Source organism: Capra hircus, chromosome 1, assembly GCF_001704415.2.
Source record: "Capra hircus breed San Clemente chromosome 1, ASM170441v1, whole genome shotgun sequence".
NCBI classification, from domain to species: domain Eukaryota; kingdom Metazoa; phylum Chordata; class Mammalia; order Artiodactyla; family Bovidae; genus Capra; species Capra hircus.
This window is the reverse complement of record NC_030808.1, coordinates 112,440,455-112,452,606: the sequence shown is the minus strand read 5'-3', so window position 1 is coordinate 112,452,606 and position 12,152 is coordinate 112,440,455.

The following is a 12,152-nucleotide window of genomic DNA, read 5'->3' as shown; positions in this document are numbered from 1 at the left end:
TGAGTCTGAGTCAACTCCGGGAGATAGTGATGGACAGGGAGGCCTGGCGTGCTGCAATTCATGAGGTCGCAGAGTTGGACACAACTGAGCGGCTGAACTTAACTGAGCTCTACATAGAAGTTAAATAAGCAGGGTGACAATATACAGCCTTCACATACTCCTTTTCCTATTTGGAACCAATCTATTGTTCCTTGTCCTGTTCTAACTATTGCTTCCTGATCTGCATACAGATTTCTCAAGAGGCAGGTCAGGTGGTCTGGTATTCCCATCTCTTTCAGAATTTTCCACAGTTTATTGTGATCCACACAGTCAAAGGTTTTGGCATAATCAATAAAGCAGAAATAGATGTTTTTCTGAAACTCTCTTGCCTTTTCCAAATAAAGAAGAATCTCAAAAAAAAATTTTTTTTTACTAACTTCTTCAACCGTTATGTATTAAACACCTACCATATTCTCATGAAGCTGAGAATCTAGCAACTGAGACAAACTTTTAAGTAAATACATAATTACAAAGTATAACAAGTACTCTGAAAGAAATGTCAAGTATAATAAAAGACTGTAACAGAGGGCCTGATTTACACTGAGAACAGGCCCTATACCAGTCAAGGTTTAGGCTGCAGATAGCAGAAGATATATTAGATAGCTTAAGCAGAAAGGTATTTGTTATAGAATATTAAATGGTTTTCAGGATGAGTGGTGAAACCACAGACCCTAGAATGAGTTGCCATGAACTGTCTCCAAAGCCAGACCACAGAATTGGACCATACTTACTGCTGACTGCAGGATCATATCCCCTCTTCTAAGATATATACCATTAAAATGGGTGCCTTGCACCCACTTTTCTCTTCAGTTAACTCAGTTCCAAAATCAAACCATCCACGGGAGCTTATATTTGGTAAACACAAGTCACATTCAGAACACAGGAGGCAAGGAAGCATATGAATAATATAATTCTGAGCTTTTCAGTTTTTTTGTTCAAGAGGCCACACCAAAGAAGGTTGGAAGAGGCAGTTAGCCAGAGAATCAGTTTATCTGCTGCAAGTACAGACCTCTGGAAGGTCTTCCAGAGGAAACAAGTGAAAACTGACCCAGACCAGGTCATAGAGAATCACATAAGTCACGTTAACAATTTTAACAAGTTAAATTTAATGACATAATTTTTCTCCTAAGTAACATTGGAAGACATTTAAGAGTTTTAAGCTGAAAATTACTGTGCCTAAATTAGCATCTAAAAAGACTTCTCTGGCCGCTGCATGTAGAATCCATTTTAGGCGGGAGCCAGATCAAAGGTAAGGAGGCTGTTGGGAGGCTTCTGTTGTAGACTCAGTGAGTGGAGCTGTAGAGACAGAACGACATCACCTGGAGGGAGAGTAGCAACAGCACTTGGAGTAAACAAGGTAGCAAACATTGTACTAGGATTTACAATAAATAAGAACAAATTACTGTTATATACTGCACTGCCTTTCTCCCTGCCCCTCCCCCCATGGAAAATCAGTATATCAGGCTTCAACAGTACACGAACCGTGAACTACCAGATGTACAAGCTGGAATTAGAAAAGCCAGAGGAACCAGAGATCAAATTGCCAACATCTGTTGGATCATCAGAAAAGCAAGAGAGTTCCAGAAAAACATCTACTTCTGCTTTATTGACTATGCCAAAGTCTTTGGCTGTGTGGACCACAACAAACTGTGGAAAATTCTTTAAGAAATGGGAATACCAGACCATCTGACCTGCCTCCTGAGAAATCTGTATGCAGGTCAGGAAGCAACAGTTAGAACTGGACATGGAACAATAGACTGGTTCCAAATTGGGAAAGGAGTATGTGAAGGCTGTATATTGTCACCCTGCTTATTTAATGTATACGCAGAGTGCATCATGTGAAATGCTGGGCTGGACGAAGCACAAACTGGAATCAAGATTGCCAGGAGAAATATCAATAACCTCAGATATGCAGATGACACCACCCTAATGGCAGAAAACAAAAAACTAAAAAGCCTCTTGATGAAAGTGAAAGAGGAGGTGAAAAAGTTGGCTTAAAGCTCAACATTCAGAAAACAAAGATCGTGATATCTGGTCCCATCATTTCATGGTAAATAGATTGGAAAACAGTGACAGACTTTATTTTGGGGGGCTCCAAAATCACTGCAGATGGTGACTGCAGCCATGAAATTAAAAGACGTTTACTCCTTGGAAGAAAAGTTATGACCAACCTAGACAGCATATTCAAAAGCAGAGACATTACTTTGCCAACAAAGGTCTGTCTAGTCAAAGCTATGGTTTTTCCAGTGGTCATGTATGGCTGTGAGAGTTGGCCTATAAAGAAAGCTGAGCACCGAAGAATTGATGCTTTTGAACTGTGGTGTTGGAGAAGACTCTTGAGAGTCCCTTGGACTGCAAGGAGATCCAACCAGTCCATCCTAAAGGCAGTCAGTCCTCAATATTCATTAGAAAGACTGATGCTGAAGCTGAAGCTCCAAAACTATGGCCACCTGATGCAAAGAACTGACTCATTAGAAGAGACCCTGATGCTGGGAAAGATTGAAGGCAGGAGGAGAAGGGTAAAACAGAGGATCAGATGGTTGGATGGTGTCACCGACCCAGTGGAAATGAGTCTGAGTGAACTCTGGGAGTTGGTGACGGACAGGGAGGCCTGGTGTGGTGCAGTCCATGGGGTTGCAGAGTTGAACACGACTGAACAACTGAACTGGACTGATACCAGTATTGTTATAAAAGATGAAAGTGTAAATGACATTCATCCATTACTTGGATAAATACCCAACATTCACTGTTTGTTCATCAGGTGGTATTAATTCTGAGTGGCCCTATTTCTTTAGTTGATCTTTCCTTTGTTGTTGTTTTGATGTGCTGTGTTTTTTACAAATAAATATTAATTACTGTATTCTACCTAATACACTTCTCACTCAAGAAAATAACACTAAGGCTCCAGTTTTATTATGTCATATAGGCCCCCCAAATAAGGAAGCAATGATGAAAGAATGAACACAACTGAAGTAAATATAAAGATGGACGAAAGACTGCAGGTTACAGAGAAAACAGCAGATGACTAGTAATCTGACAGAAGACACACAAAAGGAATACACAAAGTGATTTTCAAAAGTCAGTTTTGAAAAGGGATAGCAAAGTAGCATTTAAGTGAATATACTTCATGTTCCAGTACATGATATTTCTCTTCAAGACCTTGTTTATGCATTTTTAACCTGCATAAGAAATATTTTCTATGCCCACGGTCCTCCTCATAAGGAAGTGATATAAATCAGTGTGATGTGAGCAAGGAAAGAGGGAGCTGAAACTAGAGCAAAACAAAGGACTTAATGGAGTAGGAGAAAAGTGACAAATAGTCAAAAAATTTCCAAACTTATGTCTTCTACCTCGTCTGTTATTTATTCTTTTCGTAAAGTCCTACAATCTGGCTTCTCTCCAGTCTCCTGAAGCTACCCTAGACTTTGGTGACCTAGTTCCTCAACATAAAGGCCTTTTTCATAATTATTTTCTGTCTGTTGCACTTTAAAATGAAGTTATATGCATCTTTTTCCCTAAATTTAAATGCTTCACTGTTTTACTAACCATAAAAATAATACTGAGTATTTGTAAAAATAAACAAAATCACTCCAAATTCCAAAATTCAGGTCAAAAACTTACAAACTGCTAGATGAACATGCTTACTGACATTCTTTTTCATGGATATATATGTACATGTTCACATCTAAAGAAGTGTATGCAGTTTTATCTGTACATGTTGTTTTGCCTTTTTTTTCCACAGTAAAATTTCATTTATATAAAGGTGAAGGTGAAGTTGCTTAGTCGTGTCCGACTCTTTGCAACCCTATGGACTGTAGCCTACCAGGCTCCTCCGTCCATGGGATTCCCCAGGCAAGAATACTGGAGTGGGTTGCCATTTCATTTACATAATCAAAACTATTATATCATATGGCAGAACAGATGACTAATAACACTATCTTATTTGTATATCTATGATAACAGTTTACAAAGTACTTTCATTTACATTATTTCAATTAAATTCAATGAGTTGATTAATGGTGATGTTTGTTTCCAGTAGTCTCTTCAGTTTTAAAGCAGGAAAGGTAATGAATCCAATGTTCACTCTAATTTTCAATGAACTTTACATGTTTATAAATGTGAACTAAAATAATTTCATTCTAACATTAAACTTAAAAAAAATCTTGATATTGAACCTGAAGCAAAAGTTATAAAAATAATGCATTAGTTAATTGTTCAATATTTATTGAATACCTGCTATTCCCCAGAGAAGAGATCAGGGAATTCAAAGGTTTAAAGAGAATTTTTACAAATCTAAAACTTGTATCACTAGAAATGTTTTCTAACCTGCATTTTAAAATTCAACAATATCAATAAAGATTTGCATCATCAATTTTAACGATATTGTAGCTTTCTTTTCCCCACTCCAGTACTCTTGCCTGGAAAATCCTATGGGCGGAGGAGCCTGATAGGCTGCAGTCCATGGGGTCGCTAAGAGTCGGACACGACTGAGTGACTTCCCTTTCACTTTTCACTTTCATGCATTGGAGAAGGAAATGGCAACCCACTCCAGTGTTCTTGCCTGGAGAATCCCAGGGACAGGAGCCTGGTGGGCTGCCGTCTCTGGGGTCACACAGAGTCGGACACGACTGAAGCGACTTAGCAGCAACAGCAGCAGCTTTCTTTTGCCTCTTTTGATAAACATTTTAGTTGTCTCTACTTTTTACTAAAATGTTTCAGGATATAAAGAAAATAATCTGAATTTTTTAATTGAAAATACCAAAATGCTAATGTCAAACTGACAGAATACACCAAAATAAACCATGCGCTTCTCATTTGAGTGTTGAGTTGTTTGTAGGATTATTTTCTTGTTTTTATCAATAGCAGCTGGATCACTAGTCTAAAAAAAGATGTGTTTTCCATTTTCTTAAATATTTTAAATGCTGTTTTAAAAAGTCACTCAAATGTATATTTCAACTAAGACTGTCTATAAAGTTTCCAAACCTTATAAATATTGAGTTTTGTCATGTGTTTCATTCTTCAAAATATTCATTCCTAGTTCCTTTCTTTGAGATGGATATCCTTTCAAATGTTCATTGGTCATATATACTTTTCCTTTTTGAAATGCCTTTCATCTCTTCTGTTTTTCTTCTTATCATGATGTGTATAGTTTTAATATATTTTTAATCAATTTATTGAAATTAGAGCTCTCTATATGTGATAGGTATTATAAATATTTCTTTTTAGTTCCTGAGGTTATCTTCAAACTCACTCACCATATTTCTGCAGCTCTTTGTTATTTGGTCAAGATCTGCTCATACTTGCTTTTCTTCTTTCTCATTCCGTCTCCTTTTGTTTTGTGTGTATTATGCTTAGAAGCTTAAAAAGAACCCCTCAACAAGATATTGTATAAATTTTGAATTATACATTATTCTAATAATTTTAGGATTTAATATTCCTCAAATATTTGGTGAACCCAGAATGTTTTGAATGTTTTATTTTTCTAAATTGCTACTCAGTTATCATATCACTGTCTTTTATGCAGAATGAATCTTTTTCCCACCACATCACTTTAGATGTCATATTTATTACATTAAATTCTCACATGTTTAAGTTTTTTTCACAGTTGCTCTGGTCAGCTGCATTAATGTTAGTCTATTTCTATACCATACAATTATTTTTATAAATGCTGTTTAAGTCTTTTATGGACCTTGGTAGTTGCAGTTTTCCTCATACTTATGCTACATATTTCTATTATTAATTAGATAATTTGATATTTGGATTATTAATATTATAAATTATATCCTATTTTCTAATTAATTTTTACTTATTAAAAATTATCTTTTTACATATTAACTTTATTATTGGGCACCTTTATAAACTCTTAGTTTACCTCATATTTTTCTTTTTCTTTTTAAACTTTTTATTTTGTATTGGGATATAGTCAACAATGTTGTGACAGTTTCCAATGAACAGTGAAGGGTCTCAGCCCCACATATACATGTATCCATTCTCAACTAAACTCCCCTCCCATCAGGCTGCCACATAAAACACTGAACAGAGTTCCATGTACTATACAGTGTGTCCTTGTTGGTTATCCATTTTATTTATAGCAGTATGTCCATCCAAAACTCCCTAACTTGCCCCTGGTAACCGTAAGTTCATTCTCTGAGTCTACGAGTCTCTTTCTCTTTTGTAAGTTAGTTCCTTTGTATCATTTCTTTTTAGATTTGGCATATAAAGGATGCCATATGATATTTCTCCTTCTTTGTTCGACTTACTTCACTCAGCATGACAATCTCTAGGTCCATCCATGTTTCTGCAAATAGCATTATTTCATTCTTTTTAATGGCTGAGTAATATTCCATTGTATATATGTACCATATGTTCTTTATCCATCCTCTGCTGATGGACATTTAGGTTGCTTCCATGTCCTGGTTATTGTAAACAGTGCTGCAGTGAACATTGGAGTGCATGTATTCTTTTGGATCAGGCTTTTCTCTGTGCATATGCCCAGGAGTGGGACTGCAAGGTCATATGGTAGCACCAGTTTTAGTGTTTTAAGGAACCACCATGCTGCTCTCCACACTGGCTGCTGACCAATTTACATTCCCACCAACAGAGTTGGAGATTCCCTTCTCTCCACACCCTCTCCAGCATTTATTGTTTGTGGGTTTTTTGATGATAGGCATTCTAGTTGGTGTGAGTTGATACCTCATTGTAGTTTTGATTTGCGTTTCTCTAATAATTAGCAGTGTTGAACACCTTTTCATGTACCTCTTAACCATCATATGCCTTCCGTGGAGAAATGTCTATTTAGGTCTTCTGCCCATTTTTTTGATTGAGTCATTTGCTTTGATGCTGTTAAGCTTCATGTGCTGTTTTAAATTTCGAAGACTAATTGCTTGTCGATCACATCACTTGCAAATATTTTCTCCCAATCTGTAGGTTGCATTTTCGTTTTGTTTATTGTTTCCTTGGCTATGCAAAAGCTTTTGACTTTATATTGTTCCCATTGGTTTATTTTTGTTTTTATTTCCATTATTCTGGAATATGGGTTGAAAAAGATACTTCTACGGTTTAGGTGAGAGAGTGTTCTGCCTGTGTTTGCCTCTAGGAGTTTTATATTTTGGGTCACACATTTAAGTCTTTAATCCATTTTGAGCTTATATTTGTGTGTGGTGTTAATGAATGATCTAGTTTCATTTTTTTAACATGTTAGCTGTCTAGTTTTCCCGGCACTATTTGTTGAAAAGACTGTCTTTCCAATACTCCGAAGTCTTGCCTCTTTGTGTGCTAAGTCGCTTCAATCGTGTCAGACTCTGTGTGACCCTGTGGACTAAGCCCGCCAGGCTCCTCTGTCCATGAGATTCTCCAGGCAAGAAAACTGGAGTGCATTGCCATTTCCTTCTTCAAAGGATCTGCCCGACCCAGGGATCAGAACGATGTCTCCTGTGTCTCCTGTATTGGCAAGTGGATTCTTTACTACTAACGCCACCTGGAAAGCTCTTTCAGTTCAGTTCAGTCACTCAGTCATGTCCAGCTCTTTGCAGCCCCATGGATTGCAGCATGCCAGGATTCCCTGTCCATCATCAACTCCTGGATCGTGCTCAAACACATTTCCATCAAGTTGATGATGCCATCCAACCATCTCATCCTCTGTCATCCCTTCTCATCCCCACTTCAATCTTTCCCAGCATCAAAGTCTTTTCCTAGGAGTCAGTTCTTCCCATCAGGTGGCCAAAGTATTGGAGTTTCAGCTTCAGCATCAGTCCTTCCAATGAATATTCAGGACTGATTTCTTTTAGGATTGACAGGTTGGATCTCCTTGCAGTCCAAGGAATCTCAAGACTCTTCTCCAACACCACAGTTCAAAAGCGTCAATGCTTCGGTGCTCAGCTTTCTTTATAGTCCACCTCTCACACCCATACATGACTACTGGAAAAACCATAGCTCTGAGTAGCCAGATCTTTGTTGACAAAGTAATATCTCTGCTTTTTGATATGCTGTCTAGGTTGGTCATAGTTTTTCTTCCAAGGACCAAGCGTCTTTTAATTTCATGGCTGCAGTTACCATCTGCAGTGATTTTGGAGCCCCCCAAAAAATGTCTCTCACTCTTTCCATTGTTTGCTCATCTATTTGCCATGAACTGATGGGACCAGATGTCATGATTTTTGTTTTCTGAATGTTGAATTTTAAGCCTGCTTTTTCAGTCTCTTTCACTTTCATTAAGGGGCGCTTTAGTTCTTCTTTGCTTTCTGCCATAAGGATGGTGTCATCTACATATATGAGGTTATTCATATTTCTCCCAGCAATCTTGATTTCAGCTTGTGCTTCATCCAGCCTGGCATTTCACGTGATGTATTCTGCATTTAAGTTAAATAAGCAGGATGGCAATATACAACCTTGACATACTCCTTTCCCAATTTGGAAACAGTCTGTTGTTCATCATAGATTAATTGACCATAGGTGCATGGGTTTATTTCTGGGTTTTCTATCCTATTCCACTGATCTACTAAACTCTCAACTTATCTTATATTTTTCAATGTTTTCAATTTTCAATGTTTTGAAAATTCTATTCAAGTATATTATCTGTATAATAATAATTTCACTTCTTTAATAGCTAGATATCATATTTTATTCTGTTATCTAATTGCAATGGCTCGATGACAATCATGTTCTTGATTTGAATGGAAATTTTTTAGTACAGGTATTCAGAACTGATAATAAGAGAAGAAAATCTTCTGGATCATGATAATAGGTGAGCTGGGAAAAGAGGTCTCAGATTTGTTAGTTTATCCATTAAATAATTTAAACAATTTTCTTTTATACAGTGACTCAGAGTTCTTAAGATGTCTTTTATGTCTTTTACATTTCACAAACTTTTAAGGATGTTCTTAATAGAGAAATTCCTAAGATTATTTGATCATATCTTCCAGAATTAACCTTCTTAGATACACAATTAAGCCCAGTGTAGACTTTTAGTTTTATGTATAGAATATATACCATGAGTTTGCATGTGTGTGTATATGAGAGTCTATAGTGTGTTAGGTAAAACCCATATAATCCTTTCACTAACAAATCAGAAATGAATACTGAGTTTTACTAAATACTTTTTTGGGAAATCTATTGGAACAATAATATTCCTCACTTGCTCATTATAATGATCATTTATAGCAATAGATTTTCTACTGAATTGCCTAGCATTCTTGGATTGAATCTGTGTTGATCATGGATATATAAGGCTTTCCATGTTTTTCTAGATTCTAATTGTTAACATTTTATTTAGGATATTTATATGAATATTTATAAGTGGGGCTGGACTGAAATTTTACCCTTTTTTGTTTTTACTGGTAATATTTTTGAGTGTTGCTGACTTCATTTAAAATGTGGAGCTAGCTTTTGTTCTTTATGTTTTGCACACGTGCTAAGTCACTTCAGTGTGTCTGTCTCTTTGTGACCCTGCGGACCATAGCCTACCAGGCTTCTCTTTCTATGAGATTCCCCAGGCTAGAATACTGGAGTGGGTTGCCATGCCCTCCTCTAGGGATCTTTTTAATCCAGGGATCGAATCTGCATGTCCTGTATCGGCAGGCAGGTTCTTTACCACTAGCACCAACTGTCAAACCTTTTCTGTGCTATGGAATAGTATAAATCTCTTAAAAGTTAGTTGTAACTTGAATTTTTTTTCTCAGCATCTAGATTTTAACATTAATAACATTGTGCCATATTTACTGTGTTTCTTTTAAAGAAGAACCCCATTCTTAAATATTTAAGAAGCACTGCTATAAAAATGGCATTGTCTTATATAACCACAGTATTGATATTGTGATACCTAGAAAAATTAGCAGAAAATTTTTATTATCATCTAATATCCTCACCATTCTTCAGATTTCCCTGGCTATCTCCAATATGTCTTTGCTTTTAATAATTTTTACTTTATGTTGGAGTGTAGTTGATTTACAACGTTGTGTTAGTTTCAGATGTATAGCAAAGTGATTCAGTTATTTGTTGTTCATTCACTCAATTGCGGCAGCTCTGTGACCCCATGGACTGCAGCACTTCAGGCTTTCTTGTCCTTCCTTGTCTCCCAGAGTTTGTTCAAACTCATGTCCATTGAGTCAATGATGCCATCCAATGATCTCATGCTCTTTCACCCCCTTCTCTTCCTGCCCCCAATCTTTCCCAGCATCAGGGTCTTTTCCAATGAGCCAGCTCTTCGCATCAAGTAGCTGAAGTATTGGAGCTTCAGCATCAGTCTTTCCAGTGAATATTCAGGACTGATTTCCTTTATAATTGACTGGTTTGATCTCCTTGCAGTCCAAGGGACTCTCAAGAATTTTCTCCAATACCACAGTTAAAAAGCATCAGTTCTCTGGCACTCAGACTTCTTTATGGTCCAGCTTTCACATCTGCACATGAATGCTGGAAAAACCATAGCTTTGATTATATGGACATTTGTTGGCAAAGTGATGTCTCTGCTTTTTAATACACTGTCTAGTTTTGTCATAGCTTTTATTTCAAGGAGCAAGTGTCTTTTAATTTCATTGCTGCAGTTGCTATCCATAGTGATTTTGAAGTCCAATACAATAAAATCTGTCCCCGTTTGCATTGTTTCCTCATCTATTTGTCATGAAGTATTAGGACCAGATGCCATGATCCTAGTCTTTTTAATGTTGAGTTTTAAGACAGCTTTTTCACTCTCCTCTTTCACCTTCATCAAGAGGTTCTTTAGTTCTTCTTCACTTTCTGTCATTAGGGTAGTTTCATCTGCATATCGAGGTTATTGATATTTCTCCTGGCAATCTTGATTCAAGCTTGTGATTCATCCAGCCCGACATTTTGCATGATATACTCTGCATAGAAGTTAAATAAGAAGGGTGACAATATACAGCCTTGACATTCTCCTTTCCCAATTTTGAACCAGTCTGTTGTTCCATGTCATTTCAAGCTGTTGCTTCTTGACCTGCATACAGGTTTCTCAGGAGGTAGGTAAGTTGGTCTTGTATTCCCACTGTTTGTAATCCACACAGTCAAAGGTTTAGCATCATCAATGAAGCAGACGTAAATACTTTTTCTGGAATTTCCTTTCTTTCTCTATGAGCCAACGGATGTTGTCAATTTTATCTCTGGTTCCTCAATGTTTTCTAAATTCAGGTTATATATCTGCAAGTTCCGAGTTTCATATACTGCTGAAGCCTAGCTAGCATGTGAAATGAGCACAATTTTGTGGTAGCTTGAACATTCTTTGGCATTGCCCTTCTTTGCAATTGGAATGAAATCTGACCTTTTCTAGTCCTGTGGCCACTGCTACGTTTTCCAAATTTACTGGCATATTGCATGCAGCACTTTAACAGCATCACTTTTAGGATTTTAAAAAGCTCAGCTGGAATTCTGTCACCTCCACTAGCTTGTTGGCCATAATGTTTCCTAAAGCCCACTTAACTTCACACTCCAGGATGTCTTGATCTAGGTGAATGATCATACCATTGTGTTTATCCAGATCATCAAGACCTTTTTTGTACATTTCTTCTGTGTATTCTTGCTAGTTCTTAGTATCTTCTGCTTCTGTTAGGTCCATACCCTTTCTGTCCTTTATTGGGCCCATTATTGCATCTTTGTCCAACTCTTGGCAACCCCATGAAGTGTAGCTCACCCGGCTTCTTGGTCCATGGAATTCTGCAGGCAAGAATATTGGAGTGGGTTGCCATTCCCTTCTCCAGGGGATTTTCCAGGGATTGAACCCAAGTGTCCTGCATTGCAGGGAGATTCTGTACCATTTAAAGGGAAGCCCAATTCAGTTAATCATATACATATATCTATTCTATTTCCGATTATTTCCCTATATAGGTTAATACAGAATATTGAATAGAGTTCCCTGTGCTGTACAGTAGGTCCTTGCTATTTATCTATTTTATGTATAGTAGTGTGTATATGTTAATCCCAAACTCTTAATTTATCCTTCCCTCTACTTTCTCCTTTGGTAACCATAATTTGTTTCCTATGTCTATGAGTCTCTTTCTATTTTGTAAATAGGTTAACTTGTATATATTTCTTTTAAGTTCCACATATAAGAAATATCATATTTGTCTTTCTCTGATTTACTGTGTGTTGGAGAAGACTCTTGAGAGTCC